The 12,239-nt window shown below is 59.8% G+C and overlaps 1 protein-coding gene across 28 annotated transcripts in view; it reads left to right on the top strand.

The window, feature by feature from the left end:
• The window catches only part of FBRSL1 (fibrosin like 1), an 84,232-nt gene that overhangs the window by 35,372 nt on the left and 36,621 nt on the right, over positions 1 to 12,239 (top strand). The window lies entirely within an intron of this gene.

Genomic DNA, 12,239 nt, shown 5'->3' with positions numbered 1-12,239 from the left:
TCCCACCCTCCTTCTGCTGTCTGCTCCCCACACACTAACCCCGACCCTCGACCCACGGGAGCCCCGACTGTACTGAATGCTGCCCCTAGGCTCGAAATGGAGTTTGAACAGGATGGGGATGAGCCAGAGTGGGCAGAGATTCAGAGGGAGTAGGACTCCGGGTCCTGCCCTGCAGAGGAGTGGGCAGTGGGCTGGACACCCTGGGTCCTGTGGGGCAGCGTTTGGTGTTGGGGTTCCTGCACGTGGAGAAATTGCAGCGTATGCCCTCCCCGCCCCGCCCCCTGCCCCCGTGCCCTGACACCCTCTCCCCAGCTGTGCTTGGCCCAGCCAAAGAGGCTGGACCAGGGGTGTGAGGCCCCTGCTCTTAGCTGTCATCAGGGGCCCAGGGGCAGGAGGGGGGCCGGCCTGCTGCCACTTGATACTCCGGCCATGGCGGGGGCCACCCTCCCCATCCCCCATCCCCCAGCCCCCTCCCCACAACTTTATTTCATTTCCCCTTAAGTATCAGGAGGCCCGTTAATGACACCATAAAACCCAGAGCTCCATAAAAGCCGTTTCTGCAAATTTACGGCCGTTTCGGCTCATTGGAGGGCAGGGGCCTGGGCTCCGCCCGCCTCATCCTGCAGCTCCTGATTAACTGCGAGTTCCAGAGTTCCAGGGTCTGACAGGCAGGCTCTCTAAATCACAGCGGCTTTTTATAGGGTGTGTAATTAACCCATTAATTCCCCGGGTGGCAGGGACAGCCGAGGGTCCCTGGCCCTCCCCTCCCCCAGGTCCGCGATCCCCAGGTCTGCCAGCCCAGGCAGCTCTGCCTTCTGCCTCAAATCCTGGGCCAGGCTGTAGCATCTTTGAGCCTCTGACCGGGGCTGCTGTACACTTCTGGGCAGTGGTTCCAGGTGCCACCCAAGGGGTGCTTTCCTGGGAAGGCCTCTGCCCTCCTCGGGCAGCCTTTGTGCTCTCATCTGTTGTTGGAGTCATGGTTGGCGGCCCCAGGCTGCTCCTTCCTCCCATGGGCCTGGGTGGTCTTGATGCGCCAACCGCTCCTGACCATGTTGATGGGGGTGGTCGGCCAGGCCTGGACAGGACCTGCACTCTGGGAGGTGCCATATGGTCCAGGTTGGCACCAGGGCAACCTGGGGCAGTGATGGGGAGAGTTGGGGGCAAGACGCAGAACGCCCACCGGCCTGCACCTGTCCTGGAGGGTTGGGAGCCCCGAGAGGCTGGGCCCAGAGATACTCCATGTGGAGCCTCCTGAGATGCCCGGGGGCTGCTGGGGTCTCCCTGCCAGAGCCTCTGGGCAGCCCTCTGCTTCCAAACCACCTTGTGTCATTTGTGGTCTTCTCTGCAAAATGCTGCTTTGAATGTTTCCTGGAGAAGAAGTTGTAATTAACATGCCAACTGCTTGCAGCTTAGCCCCCACTGAGGCTGCACATGAGTGACAGATGGTGGGGGGGCAGCGGCCCAGCCTGCTGCTCAGCCCTGGGGGTTCCTGAACCATGTCTGCAGACACACCGGTGTGTGTGCACCAGGCCCTGGCGTGAGCAAGTGTGCCCACAGGTCCCTGACGTGTGCTGGGCAGCACTGCAGGGCTTGTATGGTCAACCCTGCTGGCCCTTTTGTCCAGTTGGCATGGTGGCAGCCTCCCCTGAGGCTGGAGGAGTAGGCCGGAGCTTAGAGGACCCTTGCCCAGCAGGCCGAGGCTGGGGGCTGGCAGGTGACCCTGCTGGGAGCCGGAGGGTGAGGCTTGGAGGCCGGCTGGGACCCTGCCTCTAGATCCAGAGTTCACCATGGAGGCCTCTGGCACAAGGGTGACACTCAGGCTGAGAGCCCTGTTTGTGTATGACTCTCAGTGCAAGGGAAGTGTGTGTTGTGTAACCCTGTATATTCACATGTGTCTTATCTCTCCCATGTGCCCATGAGGTGGTATCTCTGTGTGGCAGTGGCAGGGCTCCCCAGCTGCACCCGGAAGCATTCCATGTTTCTCTGTGGCCATTTCTGTGTGAGTCTGTGTCTTGTCCTCTCAAGAGTCTGGAGGCGCCCATGTGTGTCTATGGATGCAGCAGGGGTGTGTGTGTGTGTGTGTGTGTGCCACACTGCATGTAAGTGTCCATCTGGGAGCCTGTGTCTGGACATGGCGCCGATGTGCCTATATGTATGACTGTGGTCATGCAGTATGTGTGTGACCTGTAGCCATGTGTCATTATGTGTAGGTGTATATGTTTGCACACACTTTGCTGTTTGTGTGTCTGCATTTAGGGCCTCAGGCTCAGGAGGGGTCACGCTTGTCCTTGCCTCTCCCCACAGCATCCCCTTGCTAGGTGACACAGGGCATTTGTTGTCTGACCTGGATTATAGACTGTACTTAGAAGTTTAATTTGCCAAGATTTATCCCCAGCAAATCCCCAATTATTGCCCATCCTCAACAATGTTATGTCCCGAAAGCTTGGCGCAACGTCCCCAGCACGCCGCCAGAGGTTCGTTAGTGCCATAAAATTAGTTAGAAAGTAATTTTCTTAATTTGACTGCTTGCAGCCAAGGACACAAGGATCCATCATCTCCGGCCGAAGCAGGGGACTTGGGAGTTTCCTTTATTAAAGAGAAATGAGGACCTAGACGCCTCACAGGCAGGAGGCTGCCCTGCCCCCACCCTGAGTGTGTAGCCTGGGGACAGGGCCTTGGACCCCGGTGATCCGGTGTCCTGGCAGGTGTCCTCAGGGTGGGTGTGGTCAGGGAGGGGGCAGAGAACCCGCTGCAGCCCCCACTGTCGGGAAGGGCCTCCGCTCAGGGCCACACTCCCAGTTCACCCCGGCTTTCCCCACCAATTCCTCCCATCCAGTCCCCTGCCCAGGCCCCTCTCTGTCACCCTCTGAAGGAAGCCTGCCCCCTGCAGCCCGCGGCACCAGAATGCAGCCAGCCGCTGGCCTCCAGGCTCCTCTCCCGCCCTCACCAGCCGGATCTCAGCCTGAGCTGCCGTCCTCCCACCCTCCCTGGGCTGGGGTACAGCTCTCACCTCCAGGTCCCTCCTCCCCTCGACAAACATTTACTGAGTATCACCACCACTGGAAGGAACCAAACAGCCAGTGTCCCTGTCCCCGGGGAGGTGGTGAGTGCTATGGAGAAGTTTGAGTAGCCTGGCAAGAAGACCTCCCAACCCCGTCCTGACACAGGGCTGGGGAGCAGCCGGGCAAAGGCCCTGCGGTGGGAGGAGGTACCACCGTCAGGAACAGCAGGAGGGCGGGCTGGGATGTGAGGCTCTAACTGTGGGTTCCAAGCAGAGCCGCGGTGGGATCGGGAGAAGGGAGCGCCCGCCTGCACCCCAGCCAGGCAGCCTGGAGGTGGCAGGAGGCAGCTTCCACACCAGGTGCGAAGGGCCCAGGGTGCTCACCGGAGTCGGGTGGGGCCCCACCTGCCAAACTGCCAGGGTAGCCCCGCCCACACACATACAAACACACGAGGGGTAATTAGCTGATTGACTTGATTGCCTTCAGGAGATTTCTGGAAATTTGGCTTGTTGGTTGGGCTGCTGACAGCTAATTTCCCAGAGAACCTGCTAATCTCCCATTACCTCCCCTGCAGCACCTCCCATCCCCCGTCTCAGGCAGGCACACTCTGGGCTCCTGGCACAGTTGAGTTTCATCTTTTCTCAGGGCCATGAGAGCCTAATGCAGCCTAGCACACCCCTGGCCAGTCCCTTCCCCTGGGAGCCTGGGCAGTTGGACAGAGTGGAAGCTAGCTGCTGGCGTGGCCCAGGCAAAGCTGACATGAGGGCTGGCGGGGCCCAGGCTGCTGCTGTGCCAGACAAGCAGTTGCTGAGGAAGTCTAGGAGGGGTGGGCGCTCATTTCAGAAACACGTAGACATCTGGGGGGCGGGGTCGTGAAAGGCTCTTGACGTCTGGAGCTTGATACCAGCTCATGGTCAGCGGCCTCTGTTCCCACAACATGGGGCCTGCCTCCACGGGCTGGTTGGGCTTCCTTACAGCATGGCGGCGGGTTACCAGGGTCCCGAGAGCCAGGAGGAAGCAGTAGCAGTGGTGTGGCATGGCTTCCTGGTGCTCTCTTACCACAGCCTCCCCACCTCTGTTCATGGGGAGAGGCTGTGGACGCCTCCTGTCTGTAGGAGGTGTGTCAGCAACTCGTGAGAGGGGTATGGGTGCATGGCAGCCTGAGGTACAGGCCGCCACCCGGAGCCCCTGCCGGTCCTGACAGGGCCTGTCACACTCGGTGGGCACAGCAGCTGCTACTGGGGAAGACAAGCATGCACACGTGTGTGTAACAGCTTGCAGCAGCCCACACACATCTGCCGAGCACCTGCGGTGGCCAGGCCCTGTCCAGTGTGGTGATGGATGAGGCCAGTCAAGCTCTCACCACAACAGCAGGGCTGTGTGTCTCATGGGCTCTGAGTGCCCGTGTGTGTTGACACGCGTGTGCATGCACTGGAAATGGTAGCTGTGGCTCTTGGATCTGGTTTCTTACCCAGCCACCCTCACCCACTGGCAGAAGGGGCACAGTCTTGCCTTCTGGGAACCGAGGCGCTGGGGCTCGGGAGGGCAGGCAGGGAGACTCCTGGGGATGGGGTACCTGGTCGGCCGCATGTGGGTCACTTGCCAGCTTTGCTCCATGAGCCAGGGGCAATTGTGGTTGAAGAGGAGGCACAGCACGTGGGGGACTCGGCTCTAGTGAGCGTCCAAGGGCAGGAAGGCTGGTGGACATGTGCCCGGGGGGCCCCTGAGCCACCTTGAGACCTGCCTGCCCCATGCCCACCCAGGAGCAGTTCAGCCCCCCTGACAGCAGAGCTTGCTCTGGCCAGCGCGGGCCTCCCCTAACCCACCCCGCACACAGCCATGTAGTGCAGGCTCCGTCTTTACGAGGCAGGTTTATGACATCCATAACCCTGCTCCTTGGGCCACTTCCGAGCAGCCGTAATTTGTACAAAAGCAATAAAAGCCCGTCAGGCTCTCCCCAGAGTTGGGAGCTGAATGCTCCTCTCGCCTCTGAGCACAGGACAGCCCTTCAGCCGCTGCTGGGAAGTGGCTGCTGCTCAGAGGCCACCAGGGATGGCTGGAGTGGGGTGGGCAGTGTCCTCACCTGTGGTGCATCCCCAGCCCGTGTCTGGCCTGCCTCTTGTCAGAGGAGCCACTGTCCACACACCCACCCATCTGTCTAGTCCTGTGGCAGCAGAAAGAGTGTGGCCTTGGGGGCCTCTGTTCAGCTTCCTGTGGGCAGGCTCTGCGCAGTGGGGGGCTCTCCAGGCAACTGGGCAGCAGGTTCTTCCTAAAGGGAGAATAAGATAAATAGACCTGCAAGGAGATCAAAGCAGTCAGTCCCAAAGGAAATCAACCCCGAATCTTCATTGGGAAGGACAGATGCTCAAGCTGAAGTGCCAATACTTTGGCCACCTGATGTGAAGAGCCGACTCATTGGAAAAGACCCTAATGCTGGAAAAGATGGAGGGCAGGAGAAGGGGTCAACAGAGGATGAGATGGTTAGATAACATCACCAACCCAGTGGACATGAATTTGAGCAAACGTGGGGAGATAGTGGAAGACAGGGAAGCCTAGTGTAATGCAGTCCATGACGTAGCAGAGTCAGACACGACTTAGTGACTGAACAGAAGGTGAGCAGGTGGCCTGCACAGTGCTGTAAGACGGTGGTGGTGCAGGCAGAGGGGTGCTGGTAGGGAGGGATGGGTGCTAGATTTAGTGAGGTGCTGGTAAAGAGGCAGAAGAACTCAAGGACTTGGGACTTGATATGAGTGGTTCCGAGTGGTGCTGCAGGTGTCTGACAGCTCTGCCTGCTGGGGCTGTCATGTATGCATGCTCTGGGCCCCTCTGTGGCCATCCTCTGCAGGCAACTGGGTCCTTGGCACTTCCTCTGCTGTCCCACAGAGGTCAGCCTGGCCAGGGCGGGGTGAGCACCAGGCAGGCCAGGGCAGCACGCCATCCCCCTCAGGGCTCTAGCATCTGAATTCCAGGGGTCCTGAGGACCCACCTTCCTGGCCAGGAAACTTCTGGTGGCTACCTTATGTCCTGCTGGACGCTAGGGTGGGAGAAAGATGCGTCCTGTGCTCCCTGGGGGTCCCCGACCTGCTCCTGTGTTCCGCTTTCCCTCTCATGAGATAGCACCCCAGCATGTGCTGGGGGGAGGCCATCCAAGTACCCACACATGTCACAGGTTGGGCTGGCCCAGACCTGGACAGCCACTTGCCCCTGTGAGCCCTGGGCACCCCGCCGCTTGGACTCCGGGCGCTTGTCCCAGCAGGCTGGCTCAGCCCTCTGGGTTAGTGAATTTTCTGACTCCTGACTCTGCTGTATCAGGAACACACCAAAGCCTTCGAAGGTCATGTGTGGCCCCCAGGTGTCACATGAGCAGGGGAGGGGCAGGGATGGCGGAGCCAGAGGCACTAGCTAGCCCCTGCCCACTGGGCAGCTGCACCACAGGTCCAAGGCTCTGCAAAGCCCCAGGGGATGAGGAGCCCACTGGGCAGGGCTGAGCAGCATCTTGGGTCAGGAAAGGAGGGGAAGCCGCCACTGGGTGCCACCCAGTTCCCCAGTCGTCTGATCTGTAAGAGGGAGGAGCCACGGTACCCAACCCACAGGGCTGTGGGGAGAATAAACGAGCCTGCCAGGCTCCCACTGTTACTCTCTGTGCTGTGGGGCAGGCCAGTGTCACACTCCACGTGTCTGTCCAGGGCGTCACTGAGGCCTGCGGCCTCTGTTCCACTGGGGGCACAGCAGAGCAAGTCCTGGGGTCCCTGCTCTGATGGGGAGTTGGTGGATGCAGTGGGTGCTTCTCAAGAGTGCTGGGCACTGCCGGGGTTTCTGGGGACAGCTGTGCCAGCCGTCAGGGGCAGCAGGGAAGTCAGGCCAAGGGCAAATGCGTGGTGGGGTGCAGGCATGCCAGGGCCCCGAGAGGAAGAGGGGAGGGGCCTGCCAACCCACAGCTTCAGCAGGCTGGTCCCAGCCACCCAAGCCATCTGACGTTGGCCCTCCTCTGGGCGAGGCACCCCATGAGAGCTTTGGAGAGCAGTCAGCCAGGCAGACTGGAGCTGGGAGGCCCTCTGCTCAAGCTGGGGGCCTGAAGCTTCAGGCTGGGTTAACCATCGGTTGTTAAGTGACCAATTGCACTGACTTAGTTACTTAGGACACCTGCATTCATCCTAACAGTTTCTGAGGGCCGAGCATTCAGGAGTGTGTGGCTCTGGAATTCTCTAGAGGACAGCTTGTTAGGGAGTGAGAGGCCAAGCTGTGGACAGCAGGGTCGCTCTACAGTGAACTCTGAGAGAGCTTGTGGGGGCCACCACAGCCCCCTTACCCGTGCTGGATCTTCGCCAGCTTCCTCCCCGACCAGTCAGGAGACAGCTTCTGCCCCTGGACTCATCTCTCCCACCCCTACCTCGGCTGTTGCCACCCTCCAGGGCAGCTGTAGCGGTGGAGGGGTATGGGGGGGTGGGGATGGGTACATTCCTCTCCTGGCCCAGCCTGGGGTGCAGGCAGATCCCAGCCCCTCAGATTAGCACAGAGCAGTTCAGGTCTCCTGGAGGCCCCAGCTGCCCTTGCCCCTTCAGATAGCATGACCTGAAGGATTCCAGTCCAGTCAGGGCCTGTCCCAGGAGGCTGGACACAGACGCTCTGGGCAAGCCTGCGGGACCCCTCAAGGCTGTGGCCACATGTGTCAGGAACCATGGCTGGAGGGACAGTCATTCTGGGGAGCGGGTGGGTGACGGGCCTGGCCAGGCCGCTGGGAGCTGAAATTCAATTATGCAGAACAGGCGGGGCTGCTGGGACCCAGAAGGTTAGGGATTCATGTTAACACCGTTCTGGTTAAGACTTTTTCTGTTGATAAATAATTCATAAGGCAGTTAGTGCTTTGAGTCTGACAACAGGAGAATATATTAATACAGTCGACTCCAGAAAGGTCAGCGGCGGGCGGCAGGGCCGGGGGCCATCTTTTATTCATTCCTGACAGGGGCTCATTCATTATTCCAGCCCAGCGAGGGCTGATCGAGCAAAGGGAAAGCCGGCTTGGTGTGACACAGTGTCCGCGGTGTGCGGGAAGGACTGGACCCAGGCCCTGGAAAGGCCCCTGAGGTGGAGCCCAGGGCTGCGGGGTCTTCTGAGGGATGCCATCTGTCCCCCTCCAGCTCGGGCGGGGCTGGGAGTGGTTGGAAAGTAAGTCCTAAAGTGGCGACTATTGGCTGTCCCCAAGTCTTTGTGGCCCCCTCACTGTGGGTCACCTGCCACTCCAGGACCCAAGGTCAGAGGATTGAAGAGAACCCAGAGATGCCCGCTCTCATAGGTGCCATGGAGGGAGGGGCCGATGGGCAAGAAGGGAAGCGGGTGCATGAAGGGGATGACAGAGGAGGGGAGAGGATGTAGAGGGGCCCCCTGAGGCTCAGGGTCCAGGAGTGCCATCTGAGGGGAGGCCCGTCCTCTCGGGCTACCTGGGGGATGGGCGTTTCTCAGGGAAACAGCACGCACTGGACCCTGCCCATCATGTGAGTGTTTGTGTGTCGGTGAGTGTGTGTATATGGCACTGAGTGCGCATGTGCTTGCATGCAGGTGTAATTACAGTATGGCCGGCCAGTTGTGGGAGCAGGTTGTGACCCTTGAGGCCTGTGGAGATTTGGATACACGTTTGCCCTAGGAATGAGGCGGATGTCGGCCGCAGCACTGAGCAGTCATGAGAAAGAAGTTTATGGGGCAAAATGACTCATTCACGCTGTGAGTGCCAGGCCCAGGTTCCAGCGTGGGTCCTCGGAGCAGAGGCTGTGGGGTGCTCCCAGCACATGCTCTTGGCAAAGTCACCCACAGGACCATGCCCCAGTTCTCCTTGTAGTCTGTGGGAACTGCACCCAGAGAAAATGAAACATAACTTTGTGTTTTTCATAGCAGTTACAGTCAAGGCTCCAGTGATTAGTAGGTTTTCAGCTTCAGGAACTTTGTCTGACAGAACATTCCAGAACTGTGTGAGATACGAGGCAGTGTTGTGGGGCTGGCCCCCACCACAGGCAGCAACCCCACTCTATGTGACACCCAAAGCCCCCTCTGGGTTCCATCCCCTGGAGGCCCCATGAGGGGAGGAGGAGAGTGGGACTGGTCAGTGGTCAGAGCAGAATCATCGATGTGTTCCTTCCTTCATTCATTCCCTGCCTCCACTGTCCAGGGTCTGTATGTACCCACCTGAGTCATTCATTCATTCATTCCCTGCTCCCAGTGTCTGGAGTCTGTGTGTACCCGCCTTAGTCATTAATTCAGTTGCTCACTCCCAACCTGCTCTGGACTGCAGGAATGAGATCTTTGTTCTAAGGGAACTTGGGTTTCAGTAGAAGGAGGCTGATGTTAAATAAATTAGCAACTAGTTTGAAGATTGGCTGCAGGGTGAGGTCCGGACTCTGGACTAGCGCTGTGTGGGGTGCTGCTCCACACAGAGCTCAGGGAAGGGCGAGGAAGGCAGCCTGGCAGGGGTAGGGGGTGTGGCCGCCGGTGGGTCACGACGGCCAGGCATGACAAAGCCCAGAGTTGTATTCCAGGTTGGGGGGATTGGCTTTTTCTGTGCCGGCCTCCCCTCTCACCAGGCACCAGCTACACTCAGACTCTGCTCTCTGAGGACAGGCCACACACTGGCCACTCAGCATCCTAGGCTCAGGGCCTGAGATGTTTCCAGGCTTCCACCAAGCCTTGTACTGTCTCCATGGGCTTCCCTCCGAGGCTGTTGTCAGCCACATGAGAACATGCAGGAAGAGACCCTGGAGGCAGGAGCAGGGTCACCAGCCTCTTGTCCCTCAGGCCCTATGAAACCCACTGCCCTGGTGGCCATCTCTTCTCAGCCAGGCTTGGTGGCCTCTGGGGCCCCAGAACTCTGCTACTGCCCTCCATGAGCTCCGAATCGGCCGAGGCACAGCTGGATGGATGGGTTAGTGGGGCTTTCTGTCCTGGCCCCGAGGGGCCGTGGGGCAGGCAGGTGGGCAGGCAGTATGGAAGGGGCACCTGCCCTGGGCAGACTTGGGCCCCTCTGTCCTCGCTGCCCCTACCTGTGACGGATGGCATTTCCCCCCAGTGCATCCCTGCTCGGTAGCCTCCTCCCCACCTTCTCTGCTCACAGAGGAAGCTGCGCCCTGGCCATTAGGATGCAGTAACTTAATTGCTCATTAATTGGGTAATTAGTGCTTTGTTTTGCTTTGAAGCCTAAACAGTCATAAAAAGTGAATTAGCTGAGTAAATAAGAATAGAGTTTTCAGGATCCACCATCCAGATCTCCTGTCTAATTAGGAGTTCCTGGGTTGAGGTGGCCAGGGGCAGGACAGGGATCTCTGTCTAGTCTCAGCTGCCACGAGTGAGTCACTGGCATGGGGCCCTGACCACATGGGCCAGGTTAAGACCATGGCTTTAGGAGCCTGCTCACCCACCCTCCATCCATGCCCTGGGAGGGCTTCCAGGCACCCTGCCTCAGTTTCCCCATCCGTAAGCAGGTGGATCTGTGGTGGGGACTTGAGAAGTGTGGAGAAGCAACCCCAGTGAGCATCAGCCCAAGCCCTGTTGTCTTCTAGGCCCCTACCTTTCTCCTGCCCCCACTCCTGCCAACCTCATAGCCCCAGGGCTCGCCTGTGGGAGGATGGATAGTGGCACAAGGCCTTTTGGGGCTTGGACTCAGCTTGGGCCCCTGCTCACTGGCCACGTGGCCGGAAGTAAATCCCTTTACCCTTTGAGCCTCTGCCTTCTCATCTCATGAAGTGGGCCTATACCACAGAGGGCATGGGTGGCTGCAGCCTTCTCCAGCCGTGTGCCTGACTCCCGCCGCTGTACCGCCCCGCATTTCAGACCTGGCCACCCGACGACCACGGCTGCCCTGGTCCATAGATGGGATAACGAAGGCCCCAGCACTGCCCTGGCCACCCCCACTCCCGAGAGCCCCCAGGGTCTCCTTCTGACAGGGCCGGGGAGCCTGGCTGAAACCCTCAGCTGCAGTGCTCACTCCTAAGGTGGAGGTGAGCATACAGGATGAACAGCAGCCTTGCAGCCCACTCTGGGTGGTAACCAGACAGCGCAGCCTCCGCCCAGGCTGCTGCCCACCTGGGGTTCACGCTCCTCATCTGGCTCTGTATTTTCGCTGAATCGCTTAGCTGGAATGTGTTCTGCCTCCCCGCGGAGCGTTTGCAACAAAAATGAAGGTGACACCTCCACCTTTATCAGTGGAGAAGGATGGATTTCCACTCAGGGTGGGTGTGGCGTTCCTCTGCTCCCTAGAGGGTGAGGGCCTGCTCTTCTCTCCCAGTTCTTCCAAGGCAGCTCCAGCAAGCAGGATGTTTAATAAGCTGGGGCTGATGTGCAGGGCCACAGGAGGCCGGGAGCCCTGAGGACAGATGTGTCCTGCCCACATGGATACTGCTCCTGGGCCCCACACACACGTGGCACCATGTGGCCCCACGGCAGGTCGTCTGACTCTTCAGGTGCCATGCATTCACTGGGGCATCTGGCAAGATACCCTCGGGTAGAGCGCCCACTGGACTGATGCCAGGTGCTCACGTCTGAGAAGCCTCAGAGCACGACTCCCCATGTCTCGGCACACACACGAGAACACACCCAGTGAGCACTGCCTGCACCAAGGACCGGTGTCACCTGAGCTTCCCCAGGTGTCCCCCAGCACACCTCCAGCCTCATGGCTGCGGCCCAGGGCAGGGGTCAACACCACTGTGCAGCGGCTCAGATCTTCCTCCCCTCATACCCGGGTGGGCTCAACAGAAGGTCCTGTTGCCTTCCACTCACACGCAGACCACAGATCCTGCCGACTTTCCCGGTTGGCAGCTGCTCAGGCCTTTGCAGGTGACTGTGCCCACGGCGAGCCCAGCCCAGGCTGAGGGGTGTGCGGCCCCCCTCTGCCCCCTAGCAGGTCTGCGGGCAGGGCCTCCGGGGCCTTTGCACAGCGTAGGCCCTGCCGCTGGGACAGGGACCCGGCCCACCTCCCCCTCCTCCCCAAGCACCAGGCCACACTGCCCCTCGGCCCTCTCTGACCTCTGGACGGAGGCTGGGTTAGGGGTGGTCTTAAACACCCTCCCCCCAGGGCAGACCCTCTGTCTCCATCGCACATGGAGGGACCCTACTTGTCCCCACAGGTGACTCTGGGCCAGCCCTGGATTCTAGAACGTCTGGTGGGAGCACAGGCTCAGCAGTGAGGTCTCCTTGCCCATGAATTTTTCATGCCTTTGTTTGAGGAGTGGGAGACCCGCAGCCTTCCTCGCGCTG

The sequence above is a fragment of the Bos indicus genome, chromosome 17 (assembly GCF_029378745.1).
Source record: "Bos indicus isolate NIAB-ARS_2022 breed Sahiwal x Tharparkar chromosome 17, NIAB-ARS_B.indTharparkar_mat_pri_1.0, whole genome shotgun sequence".
NCBI classification, from domain to species: Eukaryota; Metazoa; Chordata; class Mammalia; order Artiodactyla; family Bovidae; genus Bos; species Bos indicus.
Note: the sequence above shows the minus strand (reverse complement) of the source record. Positions and strands in the feature narration are given on the sequence as shown.